The 19,276-nt window shown below is 39.1% G+C and overlaps 1 long non-coding RNA gene across 1 annotated transcript in view; it reads left to right on the top strand.

The window, feature by feature from the left end:
- The window catches only part of LOC141129624 (uncharacterized), a 78,884-nt gene extending 65,097 nt beyond the window's left edge, over positions 1-13,787 (top strand). The window contains exon 2 of the long non-coding RNA XR_012241847.1: positions 11,397-13,787. This is a non-coding gene — a long non-coding RNA (uncharacterized lncRNA). The remainder of the gene's footprint in view (positions 1-11,396) is intronic.
- Positions 13,788-19,276: the final 5,489 nt, after the last annotated feature.

Raw genomic sequence — 19,276 nt, 5'->3', positions numbered from 1 at the left:
GAACTAATAAAAAAAAGTAAACTGGAACGGGGGAGAGCGGTCTCAAATCAAATCTTTTATAATTTATTTTTTCAGATTTTATTTTTGACAATTTTTTTTTGTTTACAAACTTTTTTATTTGGTACAAAGAAATAGCACAAAAAGCTTATTGACATATGCCATAAAATGTAAAATCAAAGTAATTTCTACAAAAAGGAATAACAATATATATTAAGCAGTTCTTGAATGGAGTATAAATTTATATATAAATATAGCAATTCCTATTATACATTAAACTCTATATTCATATAATACTCTTCAGTGAACTTCAGTATTTAGTAGAATTATTCAGGGTTAACCACTTGAGCCCCGGACCATTATGCTGCCTAAGGACCAGAGGTCTTTTTCCAATTTGGCACTGCGTCGCTTTAACTGCTAATTGCGCGGTCATGCAATGCTGTACCCAAACGAAATTTGCATCCTTTTCTTCCCACAAATAGAGCTTTCTTTTGATGGCATTTGATCACCTCTGCAGTTTTTATTTTTTGCGCTATAAACGGAAAAAGACCGAAAATTTTGAAAAAAAATGATATTTTCTACTTTTTGTTATAAAAAAAATCCAATAAACTAAATTTTAGTCATACATTTAGGCCAAAATGTATTCGGCCACATGTCTTTGGTAAAAAAAAATGTCAATAAGCGTATATTTATTGGTTTGCGCAAAAGTTATAGCGTCTACAAACTAGGGTACATTTTCTGTAATTTACACAGCTTTTAGTTTATGACTGCCTATGTCATTTCTTGAGGTGCTAAAATGGCTGGGCAGTACAACCCCCCCCAAATGACCCCATTTTGGAAAGTAGACACCCCAAGGAAATTGCTGAGAGGCATGTTGAACCCATTGAATATTTATTTTTTTTGTCCCAAGTGATTGAATAATGACAAAAAAAAAAAAATATTTACAAAAAGTTGTCACTAAATGATATATTGCTCACACAGGCCATGGGCCTATGTGGAATTGCACCCCAAAATACATTTAGCTGCTTCTCCTGAGTATGGGGATACCACATGTGTGGGACTTTTTGGGAGCTTAGCCGCGTACGGGGCCCCGAAAACCAATCACTGCCTTCAGGATTTCTAAGGGTGTAAATTTTTGATTTCACTCTTAACTGCCTATCACAGTTTCGGAGGCCATGGAATGCCCAGGTGGCACAAAACCCCCCCAAATGACCCCATTTTGGAAAGTAGACACCCCAAGCTATTTGCTGAGAGGCATGGTGAGTATTTTGCAGCTCTCATTTGTTTTTGAAAATGAAGAAAGACAAGAAAAAACATTTTTTTTTTCTTTTTTCAAATTTCAAAACTTTGTGACAAAAAATGAGGTCTGCAAAATACTCACTATACCTCTCAGCAAATAGCTTTGGGTGTCTACTTTCCAAAATGGGGTCATTTGGGGGGGTTTTGTGCCACCTGGGCATTCCATGGCCTCTGAAACTGTGATAGACAGTGAAGAGTGAAATCAAAAATTCACGCCCTTAGAAAGCCTGAAGGCGGTGATTGGTTTTCGGGGTCCCGTACGCGGCTAGGCTCCCAAAAAGTCTCACACATGTGGTATCCCCGTACTCAGGAGAAGCAGCTGAATGTATTTTGGGGTGTAATTTCACATATTCCCATGGCATCTTTGAGCAATATATCATTTAGTGACAACTTTGTGCAAAAAAAAAAAAAAAAAAATTGTCTCTTTCCCGCAACTTGTGTCGCAATATAAAATATTCCATGGACTCGACATGCCTCTCAGCAAATAGCTTGGGGTGTCTACTTTCCAAAATGGGGTCATTTGGGGGGGTTTTGAACTGTCCTGGCATTTTATGCACAACATTTAGAAGCTTATGTCACACATCACCCACTCTTCTAACCACTTGAAGACAAAGCCCTTTCTGACACTCATTGTTTACATGAAAAAGTTATTTTTTTTTTGCAAAAAAATTACTTTGAACCCCCAAACATTATATATTTTTTTAAAGCAAATGCCCTCCAGATTAAAATGGTGGGTGTTTCATTTTTTTTTTTCACACAGTATTTGCGCAGCGATTTTTCAAACGCATTTTTTGGGGAAAAAACACACTTTTTAAAATTTTAATGCACTAAAACACACTATATTGCCCAAATGTTTGATGAAATAAAAAAGATGATCTTAGGCCGAGTACATGGATACCAAACATGACATGCTTTATAATTGCGCACAAACGTGCAGTGGCAACAAAATAAATACATTTTTAAAAGCCTTTAAAAGCCTTTACAGGTTACCACTTTAGATTTACAGAGGAGGTCTACTGCAAAAATTACTGCCCTCGATCTGACCTTCGCGGCGATACCTCACATGCATGGAGCAATTGCTGTTTACGTTTGACGACAGACCGCCACTTGCGTTCGCCTTAGCGCGAGAGCAGGGGGCGACAGGGGTGCTTTTTTTATTTTTAAACTGTTCCTTTCATTTTTTTTTTTTTTTAATCATTTTTATTGTTATCTCAAGGAATGTAAATATCCCCTATGATAGCAATAGGTAGTGACAGGTACTCTTTTTTGAAAAAAATTGGGGTCTATTAGACCCTAGATCTCTCCTCTGCCCTCAAAGCATCTGACGACACCAAGATCGGTGTGATAAAATGCTTCCCCAATTTCCCAATGGCGCTATTTACATCCGGCGAAATCTAAGTCATAAAATGCTCGTAGCTTCCGGTTTCTTAGGCCATAGAGATGTTTGGAGCCACTCTGGTCTCTGATCAGCTCTATGGTCAGCTGGCTGAATCACCGGCTTCATTCTCAGGTTCCATGTTGAGACAGGAGAGCCAGAGAAAAACACGGAAGACGGTGGGGGGGATTCCCTCCCACGGCTTGTAAAAGCAGTCTAGAGGCTAATTAGCCGCTAGGATTGCTTTTACATGAAAGCCGACCGCTGGCTGAAAAGAATGATACCAAGATGATACCTAAACCTGCAGGCATCATTCTGGTATAATCATTCAAAGTCGTGAATGGCGTACCTGAAGACAAAAAAATGGTTAACAATAAAGCACAGTAAACGGTAAAGTATAAAAAATTGCATACCTGAAAAGGAAACATAATAAAACTTAATAACAATAAAACATTGCAGAATAGAATACAGTAAAAAAGAGCAGAACAATAGAGAGATAGAATAGAGAGAAAGAGAACAATGAAACGACAACTATTTTTTTTTATTTTATATATATTTTTTTTTTTTACACTTTTTTTGTAACTGTAACTTTTATAACTGTAACCGGTTCCAGGTTCGGGTCTCTCAAAATGCGATGGCATCTTGGGAGACCCTGTGAAAGTGTGCCTAGTCTGTGCAGTGCTGTACCCTACGCTAATACTCAACTAATGAATGGTAGCGTTCAAAACATTCACCAATGCAAAGACCAGGATTGTCAGGACAGGAGGGACAATAATAGCGGGTGTCACGCCTATATCCGCGCTTGCTGCAGACACGACATCTTTTTTGGGGGGGTTCGTTGGGTAGGGGTACTCGGGAGGAAATAAAGAAAATGCCTCTCATGCAGCCGACTGCATTTGGTTGGGGGATGTGAATGGGGGAAGTACGGGTGCTGCAGAAGTGGTGGGTTCCCAATTAGGATTGGCGAATGCAGCAGGAAGGGCATTATGGGCACGATGGGCCTGTGTTTGTCTTCTTGGTGGCAGCGGGACACTACTTGTGCTTGCCACCTCACCAGCTTGAACTGCACTTATGGGACTCGCCACGTCACCAAGTGTTACTGCAGTGCTGGTTTGACTACGACCGGGGTGTACTAGGCCGCTGGCGCTTGCCAGTTCAATAAAAAGCTACAAAAAAAACTGTTAGCGATCGCAGGGATCAGGCCTGACTCTGCGAACGCTGCAGTTATGCGTTAAGTGTTTTGTAAGTGACATTGATTGATCGATACTGCACTTGGGTGGGCCGGGCGGAGGGGCAAAATGCAGGTGCTAGCAGGTATCTGGGCTGATCCCGCTAACACTGCGTTTTTGGGAACCCTAAACTGCTGGGGACGCTAGTATAGATCTGATCGGATCAGATATTGATCCGTTCAGATACTATACCACTAAGGGAGGTGTACGCTGCGTGCGTGGGTGTTAACGGTACTGGCGCTAATCTGACGCTGCTTGGGGCTGGTGCTTGCCAGTTCACCAGAATACTACCAAAAAAACTGTTAGCAATCGCAGGGATCAGGCCTGACTCTGCGAACGCTGCAGTTATGCATTTAGTGTTTTGTAAGTGACAGTGATCGATCTATACTGCACTTGGGTGGGCTGGGCTGGGCCGGGCGGAGGGGCAAAACGCAGGTGCTAGCAGATATCTGGGCTGATCCCGCTAACACTGCATTTTTGGGAACCCTAAACTGCTGGGGACGCCAGTATAGATCTGATCGGATCAGATATTGATCCGTTCAGATACTATACCACTAAGGGAGGTGTACGGTGCGTGCGTGGGTGTTAGCGCTACTGGCGCTAACCTGACGCTGCCTGGGGCTGGTGCTTGCCAGTTCACCAAAATGCTACCAAAAAAACTGTTAGCGATCGCAGGGATCAGGCCTGACTCTGCGAACGCTGCAGTTATGTGTTTAGTGTTTTGTAAGTGACAGTGATCGATTGATACTGCACTTGGGTGGGCTGGGCCGAGCTGGGCGGAGGGGCAAAACGCAGGTGCTAGCAGGTATCTGGGCTGATCCCGCTAACACTGCGTTTTTGGGAACCCTAAACTGCTGGGGACGCTAGTATAGATCTGATCGGATCAGATATTGATCCGATCAGATACTATACCACTAAGGGAGGCGTATGCTGCGTGCGTGGGTGTTAGCGGTACTGGCGCTAATCTGACGCTGCCTGGGGCGACGCATATCACCGCCGGGCGATCAGGGGGCTAAACCTTTATTCGGTAATAAACGGCGGGTGCCCTGACACTATCAAAAATAAACAAACTAACCAGCGTCACCCGTAACAGTTATACGGTGATCAGTGGTGAAAGGGTTAACTAGGGGGCCATCAAGGGGTTAAAACATTTATTAGGTAGTACATGGGGGTCCCTGACGCTATAAAACGCTGACGGCGAACCTAAATATTTAGGTCCCTAACTAGCGTCACCAGCGACACTAATACAGCGATCAGAAAAATTATCCCTTAGTGACACTGGTGACAGGGGGTGATCAAGGGGTTAAAACTTTATTAGGGGGGTTAGGGGGGTATCCTAGACCTACAGGGGGCTAACACTCACTGTCCCAACACTGTAACTGTCACAAACTGACACCAATACAGTAATCAAAAAAAAAAAAAAAAAACTGCTAGTATCAGTTTGTGACGGGGGGCGATCGGGGGGGGGATCGGGGTGTTTTGTGTGCCTGGCATGTTCTACTGTGTTGTGTAGTGTTGTGCACTCACATACCTGTCTTCTCTCCTCGGGCCGGAATGGAAATTACCGAGCCGAGCAGAGATGACATCATTTCCTTTGCTGCTGTTTAGCATACAGCAGCAAAGGAATGTTCCCATTGGCCGGCGGCGATCGCGAGGGGGGGCCACGAACGGATGGCCTCCCCCTCACCTCCGATCGCCGTGGGACAAAAGACGACCGCCTCGGGCACCGGGGGGGGTCCGATCGGACCCCCCACCCGCGGAAGGCAAATCACGTATATGTACGTGATTTTGCCTGTCCGTGCCACCTTGCCGACGTACATCGGCGTGAGGCGGTCGTCAAGTGGTTAAAGAAGAGATTAGCATGGTTAAGCCAAGGGTCCCATTTCTTTGTGTAGAATTGGTTAGTGTTTTGTATTGTGTGGAATATTTTTTCCATTAAATTAATATTGTTAATTCTGGTTTTCAAATGTGAAAGAGGAACTGTGGGGGATTTCCAATGGTATGCTATTGTTGTGAATTCAGGAAGAAATATATTTTATATTTACTGGCAGAAACATGAGAGATGCTTAGGCCTCACCAAGTAGATGAACTGTGATGTTAAATAGTTGAACTGTTGCCCTCTTGGGGACTTTTAGGATAAAATGGACATTCTCATGTTTGACCAAGCCTTTCTATACTACCTCAAATATTGAAGACTTTTACAAGCATGTATTGTAAAGGAAGCTGTGGGAACAAAGACTGTTCTTGTCACAAAACAAGGAGATATTTACATGGTATTGTGAAGAAACAAAAACTGCCACAGGAAACAAGGAGACATAGACTTTTATAGCATAGAGATAGCCTCACTCATTGTGTTCGAATGAAGAACTGTTTAAATAGCTAACACCTTGGCTAAGAGAACCCATTGTATGAACTTTTTAGGATGGTTTATACAAACAAGTCAGTTCTAAACACCCAGTGAGAAGGTTCACGGTCCCTCTCAACACATTAGTGAAAGTTGAATATTGTGCTAGTCAAAAATAATATAAGGTATCAATAAGGTTATCATAAGTCATTTTAAACTATCTCTGACATTGTAGGTCACAGAGACATTATAATGTTGGCGTCTGCGGACCCAACAACTTTGCTATGAAGAAAATGTATATGAAAGTGTGATTTTATAAGTAGAAGTGTTTTAAGTAACGAATTAGTATTGGGAAAAACATATAATTATGATTATAATCATATAAGATTGTAGCCTACACTTAAGATAAACAAATGTTCAGTGGAGGTACCAGAAGTTATACAGGTATCCATATGATAATCATTTTATGTGGTATTGATGAAATATATAACAATGTGTGTGTTTCCTAGATAGACCAGTTTACAGATATACATTTATAGAGATACAGTTATATAACCAAGTTATGTAATGATGATTAATCAAACTTATACTGAGTGTATTTTACATTAGACCGAGTACCAGAATATTTAAAAGTATATATTTATCCTTACCATTATACACCTTATGAAAATAGGACGTATTAATTTAAAAAGATGGACTCAAAACATGTGTGAGACACCTGGTGGTTGAAGGTGGTATTATTTGAACTCACTAAATTTCCAGAGGAAGTTAATAATTAAGTCTCCTAACCCAATGGGAAGTGAGCCACCTCCTTTTGGGCAGAGCCATTATAATTTTTATGGTCTTATTATCTGAAATGGTATTTAGAGGCAAGGAAGATGGGAGACGAGGACCAACGAATGAACGAGGGGAAGGAGGAGAAAGCTCAGGGTGAGAGCTCAGGGATCCACCCTGAAGGGGGGACACTGGGAGACACACACACTCCCGGACTGACACTCATGCACCATGCATGAATACATCTCTTTACATTCATGAAAATTCCTCAACACCTAATACTTAGAACTCGGAGGTCACAAGAAGTAAATCCTCTTTAGGAGTATCCATTTTGAAACTACGGCAGCCATCTTAACTCTGGTAACTAGCCCATAGGAATTACAGCCATCCTGGAATGGGTAATTATGTCATGTTGATTTTATCTTGTATGTTCTCTCAAATATTGATATGTTCTCACAGATATTGATGTATTGAATATTATACAGTTGATAATCATTCTCCCGAATCAATAACCGCCTTGTAGATTTTTCTCTAAAGATTCAGATTTTTCATTATATTTTTCTTTTTGCATAGTTGCCACATTTATTGACAAAGCAAACGTCTAATTTATTTCACAATTTTAACCACTTACTTACCTGCAGTAAAGTAACGGTTGTACGTGTGAAATACAGATGTTCTGTTTAATTGTCAAGTTCACAAGGTTATTGATTCTACCGAGAAGTTATCATAGTGGTATTATGTCAAAGGGACGGTACGCCCATTCTTGCAAGTGTTTTTATTGATTTTCAAGACGTTCATGTAATGCAATCGGTATCTTAATTTCATGTGATTATTTGTGTTTGTTTACCAATAAAATTTCTATTTGGTGTGACCACACGTCTCCGTGGATAAGTTTCACAAGTATAGACTGCGTCACATAGATTGATTTTGTATCTTAAAAATATCTTCGTTAAAAATTACTCAAGGATAATTATGGTGCGGGAAACCTGTCCTTAAAAAGGCACAACTTATTCTGACTGAAAATTCACTACATAATGGAGGCACTGAGCTGAGATAACGTCGATGTTTTGTACAAGATCAATCATAGTTATGGTGGTGACATACATAATACTTTGCATGAAATTTTAATTATTAATTATTAATTTTTGGAAAATTTTTATTTTTATGCCAAAAATGTCTGGTCAAAGTGAATTTCATGTTGGGGGGGATGATCAAGAGTCAGCCCTTAGTGGTAGTATGAGTACTCAGAGAAAATTGGTACAAGTACAGGAAATGTTGGAAATAATTTCTAAAATTGAAATGACGGATCATGTCAGAAAAAGTTTGTCTAATGAGACTGGTCTAGAAGCATACATTAAAGACCATAAAAGCCGCGCCAGTCAGTTAATGAAAGACATGTGGAACGCGGAAGGTCAAAGTGATGAACTCACAGACAGCTTCTCTAAGACAAAGGGAATAAAAAGGCTTGATCACCTTCTTTTGGAATTAAGTATTATCCTGCTGTATCTTCAGATTGAGTTCAAATATCAAAGTACCCAACAGAAAAATGATATCTTAGATTTTCTAGATAAATTTGAACAAGTAAAAAAGGACGCTAAAACAATTATGGACGGACTCCACCAAATAAGTAAAGAGTGGGAACAATTAATAGAGGAGAGGGAGAGTTTTCTGCAGGAAAACGAGTCTCCTGACGAAAATTGCCGAGTAATAGGCAGTGGAAATTTAGGAAGTTGCCGAGTAATAGGCAGTGGAAATTCAGGAAGTTGGCAGGAACCCCTAAGTAAGCAATTAGAAAAATTAATAGAACAAATGAAGTTTATGCCCCAGGGTAATACTCAGATACGCATCCCTGAAAGGGACGAGTTTGATAGTACTTCAGAATATGACTCTGAATATGATTCTGACTCTGATTCTGAATATGAAGGTTGGGAGTCAGACGATGAGGAGGAATCGGAAAAAGAACCAATATCTTACCCCAAGCCATCTGTAGAGCAAAGGGGAGTAAAAAGTGAAGTACCACATGAAAGGGGATCTAATCAATTTTCTTTGGGATCAGAGAAAAAGCCAGACACCCCTAAACAAGATACCTCAGAAATAATAACATTTGTAAATGATGCTGTCCCAGTCTTTAGTGACGAGTCTGACAGTACTTCAGAATCCGACTCTGAATCTGATTCTGAATATGAAGGTTGGGAGTCAGACAATGGGGAGAAATCAGAAAAAGAACCAATATCTTACCCCAAGCCATCTGTAGAGCAAAGGGGAGTAAAAAGTGAAGTACCACATGAAAGGGGATCTAATCAATTTTCTTTGGGATCAGAGAAAAAGCCAGACACCCCTAAACAAGATACCTCAGAAATAATAAAATTTGTAAATGATGCTGTCCCAGTCTTTAGTGACGAGTCTGACAGTACTTCAGAATCCGACTCTGAATCTGATTCTGAATATGAAGGTTGGGAGTCAGACAATGGGGAGGAATCAGAAAAAGAACCAATATCCTACCCCAAGCCATCTGTGGAGCAAACGGTAAAAAGTGAACCACCACATGAAAGGGGATCTAATCAATTTTCTTTGGGATCAGAGAAAAAGCCAGACACCCCTAAACAAGACACCTCAGAAATAATGAAATTTGTAAATTATGCTGTCCCAGTCTTTAAGGAAGAGGGATCCATGTGCGTTATTGACCACATCGAGACCTATGAAAATACCCTATCAGTTTTAGGCCTCGAAAATCTGGCTGTACTCAAAAGTGCTTCCCACGTAGCAGAAAAGGGGCCAGATCACAACCACCCTGAGTTTAAATCCACATCTTTCAAGGCCCTACCTAACTACATAAAAGTGAGTTTAGCAAAAGATTACAAAGGGGGGTGTTCACAGGAGTCGTTGGTAAAAGAGAGTGACAATTTGTATTCTTTCCAACAGACTGATGAAAACAAAGGGGGGCCTGAGCCCTCAAATAAATTTGTGAATGAAATTCATGTATCTCCTAAATCAGTACATGTTGAAACCCAGAAAAAGACCTACGCTGACATAGTCAGAGGAGACGTGCCAAAGAGTTTCCCTAGCAGGAGACCAGATACCCCACCAAATAGAAGGGGGGAGCAAAGACCACCTCAGGAGTACCACCCATGGGATCCTGGCCCAAACTTTGAAAGAAACTATAGGGTGTATCTCCCACGGGTCAGAATTAGACCTAAGGGTAGACACCCTCACCAGTGTGATTGGCCCCGGGGGCCTACACAGGTAAATAGGGAGCAATCACAGGGTAGGACACCCCAAAATCCCCGGAAAAATAGGGAGCAACTAAGGCCCAGACAAATATCCCAAAATGAAGACAGTGGTTCTGATGGGGATATGTCTGATCAAACTGAGCCAGTAGTCCCTAGAAGGCACAGAAACCGGGTCTCACGACCCAATCCTGAGCAACCTATAAACAATGCAAAATCCAAAATCGTTCAAATTATGAATATGTTACACGGTTTTATTGCTGTACGGAACGTGAATAGCATTTCTTCAAGGGGCAAATCCTGTGGCCAACCAAGGGCCACAGAGCCTTTGGAGCGCCTATGGTAAAATAAATCAGAGGAATGCACTGAATAAAGGTATAGGAGACAGAAGTTCTAACACCATGTTTTTCCCCAGGTCACAGTAATGAGGATCCTGAAATCCCTACCGGGGGATGGTGGTTGTTAGATATTAATTATTCTCCTATTTTTCAGTGGTCACTTCATTCCTCTGACATACACAGGTCACTCCAAACAGCCTAATTTCAAGAAGTCGCCTAAGACGGTGATTCCAGAGGAAGACCGAATCCTAAAGACATTAATATCAGGAGGCCTAAATGGTTTGATATTTTGGTAAAAGATGAGGAGTCACCCGCATAAGGTAGTTTGATTGCCTCAAAAGATTTATATTGACCCCCAAAGGGGGGAGATTTGATTTGTTTTATTCCTCACACGTAGAAGGTTGACTATAATGTCAAATATCTTAGTACCGACAATAAGTGTCACATGTCAAACTTAAATGTTCTAATTGTTATTATTCCAGAACTACTACAAGTAAGCTAAAAAAAAAAAAAATGGTTCTGAAGAATGTCAGTCAGTCAGTCATTCATGTCAGGTATCCACAGCTGTAAAGAAATGTCCTCATGTTAATAAGCCCTGAAGCTTTGTCTCCCAGAGCAAATGTTTCATACATTGTCCTGCTATCCAGAGCGTTTAGTTAAAGGACTGATGACACAATGGAAAAAAAAAAAAAAAAAGAGGCTCTGAGGAAGCCCAGGATACCAGCTTAACATTGAGATCTCAAACACAGATCATGTAAAAAAAAAAAGGAGAATATATATGTCTTTTCTAACGGAATCCATTTTCCCTTACAGGACTATGATGTCCATGAGCCGGTCAACAGAACCGAGAGCCCAATGTGTGTGAAACATCCAGCGAAGGAACCGTATGGGGGATTCCGGAACACCACTGATGGCCAGTCTACACGGACAAACCTCCCAGGACGGCCAAGACCCAAAGGTGCCCGAAGTGATCCATTTCCCGCCAACCAACGGATGACGGCCCTGAGATGCACACATCGATCACCAACCCATTTTGTGTTTTCCCTTCAAAGAATTACACCCACATGAAGGTGTCTACACCCTTTAAACATAGATCCACAATACGGATCCATCTCCACAGCTAGATTTACAAGACCCGAATGAGGCCATCTTTCTTCAACGTTTTGCATTGGTGAAGTCTTTCAAACGACTCCCGGCATTTGAACACTTCACAAGGGGGGATTTGTTGTGAATTCAGGAAGAAATATATTTTATATTTACTGGCAGAAACATGAGAGATGCTTAGGCCTCACCAAGTAGATGAACTGTGATGTTAAATAGTTGAACTGTTGCCCTCTTGGGGACTTTTAGGATAAAATGGACATTCTCATGTTTGACCAAGCCTTTCTATACTACCTCAAATATTGAAGACTTTTACAAGCATGTATTGTAAAGGAAGCTGTGGGAACAAAGACTGTTCTTGTCACAAAACAAGGAGATATTTACATGGTATTGTGAAGAAACAAAAACTGCCACAGGAAACAAGGAGACATAGACTTTTATAGCATAGAGATAGCCTCACTCATTGTGTTCGAATGAAGAACTGTTTAAATAGCTAACACCTTGGCTAAGAGAACCCATTGTATGAACTTTTTAGGATGGTTTATACAAACAAGTCAGTTCTAAACACCCAGTGAGAAGGTTCACGGTCCCTCTCAACACATTAGTGAAAGTTGAATATTGTGCTAGTCAAAAATAATATAAGGTATCAATAAGGTTATCATAAGTCATTTTAAACTATCTCTGACATTGTAGGTCACAGAGACATTATAATGTTGGCGTCTGCGGACCCAACAACTTTGCTATGAAGAAAATGTATATGAAAGTGTGATTTTATAAGTAGAAGTGTTTTAAGTAACGAATTAGTATTGGGAAAAACATATAATTATGATTATAATCATATAAGATTGTAGCCTACACTTAAGATAAACAAATGTTCAGTGGAGGTACCAGAAGTTATACAGGTATCCATATGATAATCATTTTATGTGGTATTGATGAAATATATAACAATGTGTGTGTTTCCTAGATAGACCAGTTTACAGATATACATTTATAGAGATACAGTTATATAACCAAGTTATGTAATGATGATTAATCAAACTTATACTGAGTGTATTTTACATTAGACCGAGTACCAGAATATTTAAAAGTATATATTTATCCTTACCATTATACACCTTATGAAAATAGGACGTATTAATTTAAAAGGATGGACTCAAAACATGTGTGAGACACCTGGTGGTTGAAGGTGGTATTATTTGAACTCACTAAATTTCCAGAGGAAGTTAATAATTAAGTCTCCTAACCCAATGGGAAGTGAGCCACCTCCTTTTGGGCAGAGCCATTATAATTTTTATGGTCTTATTATCTGAAATGGTATTTAGAGGCAAGGAAGATGGGAGACGAGGACCAACGAATGAACGAGGGGAAGGAGGAGAGAGCTCAGGGGGAGAGCTCAGGGATCCACCCTGAAGGGGGGACACTGGGAGACACACACACTCCCGGACTGACACTCATGCACCATGCATGAATACATCTCTTTACATTCATGAAAATTCCTCAACACCTAATACTTAGAACTCGGAGGTCACGAGAAGTAAATCCTCTTTAGGAGTATCCATTTTGAAACTACGGCAGCCATCTTAACTCTGGTAACTAGCCCATAGGAATTACAGCCATCCTGGAATGGGTAATTATGTCATGTTGATTTTATCTTGTATGTTCTCTCAAATATTGATATGTTCTCACAGATATTGATGTATTGAATATTATACAGTTGATAATCATTCTCCCGAATCAATAACCGCCTTGTAGATTTTTCTCTAAAGATTCAGATTTTTCATTATATTTTTCTTTTTGCATAGTTGCCACATTTATTGACAAAGCAAACGTCTAATTTATTTCACAATTTTAACCACTTACTTACCTGCAGTAAAGTAACGGTTGTACGTGTGAAATACAGATGTTCTGTTTAATTGTCAAGTTCACAAGGTTATTGATTCTACCGAGAAGTTATCATAGTGGTATTATGTCAAAGGGACGGTACGCCCATTCTTGCAAGTGTTTTTATTGATTTTCAAGACGTTCATGTAATGCAATCGGTATCTTAATTTCATGTGATTATTTGTGTTTGTTTACCAATAAAATTTCTATTTGGTGTGACCACACGTCTCCGTGGATAAGTTTCACAAGTATAGACTGCGTCACATAGATTGATTTTGTATCTTAAAAATATCTTCGTTAAAAATTACTCAAGGATAATTATGGTGCGGGAAACCTGTCCTTAAAAAGGCACAACTTATTCTGACTGAAAATTCACTACACTATCAACCAGTGTACAGCAACACATATTGTGTGGATCAATCTCATATTATGTATGGAAAGACCGATGATAGGGGAAAATAGGAGACAGTTATATATAGTGAGGTTTATGTTGCTATTTGAGATTTTGGAGGCAAATTTTTCCAGTTGTTTCCATATCTGAGTAACTCTATCACAATCCCAGAAGATATGAGAAAAGGATCCTGCTGAATTGCAACCTCTGAAACATGTATGAGGGGTGTCAGGGAAAATAGCATGAATTTTAACTGGAGTATAATACCACCTTGTAAAAAGTTTGATTGCAGTTTCTTTGATCGTGATTGATCTTGTGCATTTGTGTAAATTAATGATACATTTGTCCCAATTACAATTTTTATAACAAATTATAAACAGAACAAAGACAAAGCAAAACAAAACCGCAAAAAAAAAAAAAAATAACAGAATAAATAAATAAATAAATAAATCTTTATAATATTACATGAAATCAATACCATACCATAAGATTTATACACAGAAACCAAAAAAAAAAATCTCATCTACTCTTGTAACTGAAAATTTGAAAATCTGAAATAATAACTAACAATAACTATTACTAACTAATAAATTAGAAAACCCAAAAATCTGAAATAATAACTAACTAATAATAACTATTAAATTAAAAAACCTAAAAATCAGAAATAATAACTAACTAATAATAACTATTACTAACTATTAAATTAGTAAACCTAAAAATCTGAAATAATAACTAATAATAACTATTAAATTAAAAAACCCAAAAAACTGAAACAATAACTAACTATTAATAATTAATAATAACTATTAAATAAAAAAACCTAAAAATCTGAAATAATAACTAACAATAAATATTACTAACTATTAAACTGGAAAACCCCAAAATCTGAAATAATAACTAACTAATAATAACTATTAAATTAAAAAACCTAAAAATCAGAAATAATAACTAACTAATAATAACTATTACTAACTATTAAATTAGAAAACCTAAAAATCAGAAATAATAACTAACTAATAACAACTATTAAATTAAAAAACCTAAAAATATGAAATAATAACTAACTAATAATAACTATTACTAGCTATTAAATTAGAAAACCTAAAAATCTGAAATAATAACTAATAATAACTATTAAATTAAAAAACCTAAAAATCTGAATTAATAACTAACTAATAATAACTATTACTAAAAATTGCTAAAAACTATTGATAAAAATGTCACGTTGTGTTCAGGGAATCCCATCTGTGAAATTGCACAGAGCTGATATATTGGAATCCTGTATAAAAAAAAAACAAGAAAAAAAAAACAAAAAAAAAAAACCCATTAGAGACAGATTCACCACAACAGAAAACAAACAGTCAGTTTTATCCAAAAGTGATATTTTTTTAGTGGGGAAAATATAACCTCCTGTATTCTCCGTTTCAGTCAGTAGGTGGCGCTCTCCTTAGCACTTCTGTCTGAAATGTACGATTTTAGAAGTGAATGATTCAGAGCGCTGCCCCGCCCCCGACCTCCACAGCAATGACTCCTTAACCACTTGAGCCCCGGACCATTATGCTGCCTAAGGACCAGAGGTCTTTTTCCAATTTGGCACTGCGTCGCTTTAACTGCTAATTGCGCGGTCATGCAATGCTGTACCCAAACGAAATTTGCGTCCTTTTCTTCCCACAAATAGAGCTTTCTTTTGATGGTATTTGATCACCTCTGCGGTTTTTATTTTTTGCGCTATAAACGGAAAAAGACCGAAAATTTTGAAAAAAAATGATATTTTCTACTTTTTGTTATAAAAAAAATCCAATAAACTAAATTTTAGTCATACATTTAGGCCAAAATGTATTCGGCCACATGTCTTTGGTAAAAAAAAGTCAATAAGCGTATATTTATTGGTTTGCGCAAAAGTTATAGCGTCTACAAACTAGGGTACATTTTCTGGAATTTACACAGCTTTTAGTTTATGACTGCCTATGTCATTTCTTGAGGTGCTAAAATGGCAGGGCAGTACAAAACCCCCACAAATTACCCCATTTTGGAAAGTAGACACCCCAAGGAAATTGCTGAGAGGCATGTTGAACCCATTGAATATTTATTTTTTTTGTCCCAAGTGATTGAAAAATGACAAAAAAAAAAAAAAAAAAAATATTTACAAAAAGTTGTCACTAAATGATATATTGCTCACACAGGCCATGGGCCTATGTGGAATTGCACCCCAAAATACATTCAGCTGCTTCTCCTGAGTATGGGGATACCACATGTGTGGGACTTTTTGGGAGCCTAGCCGCGTACGGGGCCCCGAAAACCAATCACCGCCTTCAGGATTTCTAAGGGTGTAAATTTTTGCTTTCACTCTTCACTGCCTATCACAGTTTCGGAGGCCATGGAATGCCCAGGTGGCACAAAACCCCCCAAAATGACCCCATTTTGGAAAGTAGACACCCCAAGCTATTTGCTGAGAGGTATATTGAGTCCATGGAATATTTTATATTTTGACACAAGTTGCGGGAAAGTGACACTTTTTTTTTTTTTTTTTTTTTCATAAAGTTGTCACTAAATGATATATTGCTCACACAGGCCATGGGCATGTGTGGAATTGCACCCCAAAATACATTTAGCTGCTTCTCCTGAGTACGGGGATACCACATGTGTGAGACTTTTTGGGAGCCTAGCCGCGTACGGAACCCCGAAAACCAATCACTGCCTTCAGGATTTCTAAGGGTGAAAATTTTGGATTTCACTCTTTACTGCCTATCACAGTTTCGGAGGCCATGGAATGCCCAGGTGGCATAAAACCCCCCCAAATGACCCCATTTTGGAAAGTAGACACCCCAAGCTATTTGCTGAGAGGCATGGTGAGTATTTTGCAGCTCTCATTTGTTTTTGAAAATGAAGAAAGACAAGAAAAAACATTTTTTTTTTTCTTTTTTCAATTTTCAAAACTTTGTGACAAAAAGTGAGGTCTGCAAAATACTCACTATACCTCTCAGCAAATAGCTTGGGGTGTCTACTTTCCAAAATGGGGTCATTTGGGGGGGTTTTGTGCCACCTGGGCATTCCATGGCCTCCGAAACTGTGATAGGCAGTGAAGAGTGAAATCAAAAATTCACGCCCTTAGAAAGCCTGAAGGCGGTGCTTGGTTTTCGGGGTCCCGTACGCGGCTAGGCTCCCAAAAAGTCTCACACATGTGGTATCCCCGTACTCAGGAGAAGCAGCAGAATGTATTTTGGGGTGTAATTTCACATATTCCCATGGCATGTTTGAGCAATATATCATTTAGTGACAACTTTGTGCAAAAAAAAAAAAAAAAAAAAAAAAAAATTTGTCTCTTTCCCGCAACTTGTGTCGCAATATAAAATATTCCATGGACTCGACATGCCTCTCAGCAAATAGCTTGGGGTGTCTACTTTCCAAAATGGGGTCATTTGGGGGGGTTTTGAACTGTCCTGGCATTTTATGCACAACATTTAGAAGCTTATGTCACACATCACCCACTCTTCTAACCACTTGAAGACAAAGCCCTTTCTGACACTTATTGTTTACATGAAAAAGTTTTTTTTTTTTGCAAAAAAATTACTTTGAACCCCCAAACATTATATATTTTTTTAAAGCAAATGCCCTACAGATTAAAATGGTGGGTGTTTCATTTTTTTTTTTCACACAGTAATTGCGCAGCGATTTTTCAAACGCATTTTTTGGGGAAAAAACACACTTTTTTAAATTTTAATGCACTAAAACGCACTATATTGCCCAAATGTTTGATGAAATAAAAAAGATGATCTTAGGCCGAGTACATGGATACCAAACATGACATGCTTTAAAATTGCACACAAACGTGCAGTGGCAACAAAATAAATACATGTTTAAAAGCCTTCAAAAGCCTTTACAGGTTACCACTTTAGATTTACAGAGGAGGTCTACTGGAAAAATTACTGCACTCGATCTGGCCTTCGCGGTGATACCTCACATGCATGGTGCAATTGCTGTTTACATATGACGCCAGACCGCCGCTTGCGTTCGCCTTAGCGCGAGAGCAGGGGGCGACAGGGGTGCTTTTTTTTTTTTTTTTTTTTCTTTATTATTTTTTTGCTTTTTTAATCTTACTTTTAAACTGTTCCTTTCATATTTTTTTTTTTAATCATTTTTATTGTTATCTCGGGGAATGTAAATATCCCCTATGATAGCAATAGGTAGTGACAGGTACTCTTTTTTGAAAAAATTGTGGTCTTTTAGACCCTAGATCTCTCCTCTGCCCTCAAAGCATCTGACCACACCAAGATCGGTGTGATAAAATGCTTCCCCAATTTCCCAATGGCGCTATTAACATCCGGCGAAATCTAAGTCATGAAATACTCGTAGCTTCCGGTTTCTTAGGCCATAGAGATGTTTGGAGCCACTCTGGTCTCTGATCAGCTCTATGGTCAGCTGGCTAAATCACCGGCTGCATTCTCAGGTTCCCTGTTGAGACAGGAGAGCCAGAGAAAAACATGGAAGACGGTGGGGGTGGGGGGGGCATTCCCTCCCACGGCTTGTAAAGGCAGTCTAGAGGCTAATTAGCCGCTAGGATTGCTTTTACATGAAAGCCGACCGCTGGCTGAAAAGAATGATACCAAGATGATACCTAAACCTGCAAGCATCATTCTGGTATAACCACTCAAAGTCGTGAATGGCGTACCTGAAGACAAAAAAATGGTTAACAATGGTTAACAATAAAGCACAGTAAACAGTAAAGTATAAATAATTACACACCTGAAAAACAAACATGATAAAACATAATAACAATAACAATAACAATAAAACATTGCAGAATAGAATACAGTAAAAAAGAGCAGAACAATAGAGAGAATAGAGAGAGAGAGAACAATAAAACGACAACTATTTTTTTTTTATTTCATATTTTTTTTTTTTTTTACACTTTTTTTGTAACTAACTTTTATAACTGTAACCGGTTCCAGGTTCGGGTCTCTCAAAATGCGATGGCATCTTGGGAGACCCTGTGAAAGTGTGCCTAGTCTGTGCAATGCTGTACTCTACGCTAATACTCAACTAGTGTATGGTAGCGTTCAAAACATTCACCAATGCAAAGACCAGGATTGTCAGGACAGGAGGGACAATAATAGAGGGTGTCACGCCTATATCCGCGCTTGCTGCAGACACAACATCTTTTTTGGGGGGTTCGCTGGGTAGGGGTACTCGGGAGGACATAAAGAAAATGCCTCTCATGCAGCCGACTGCATTTGGTTGGGGATGTGAATGGGGGAAGTACGGGTGCTGCAGAAGCGGTGGGTTCACAATTAGGATTGGCGAATGCAGCAGGAAGGGC

Source organism: Aquarana catesbeiana, linkage group LG02 (assembly GCF_042186555.1).
Source record: "Aquarana catesbeiana isolate 2022-GZ linkage group LG02, ASM4218655v1, whole genome shotgun sequence".
Lineage (NCBI taxonomy): Eukaryota > Metazoa > Chordata > Amphibia > Anura > Ranidae > Aquarana > Aquarana catesbeiana.
This window is presented reverse-complemented; position numbering and strand designations above follow the sequence as displayed.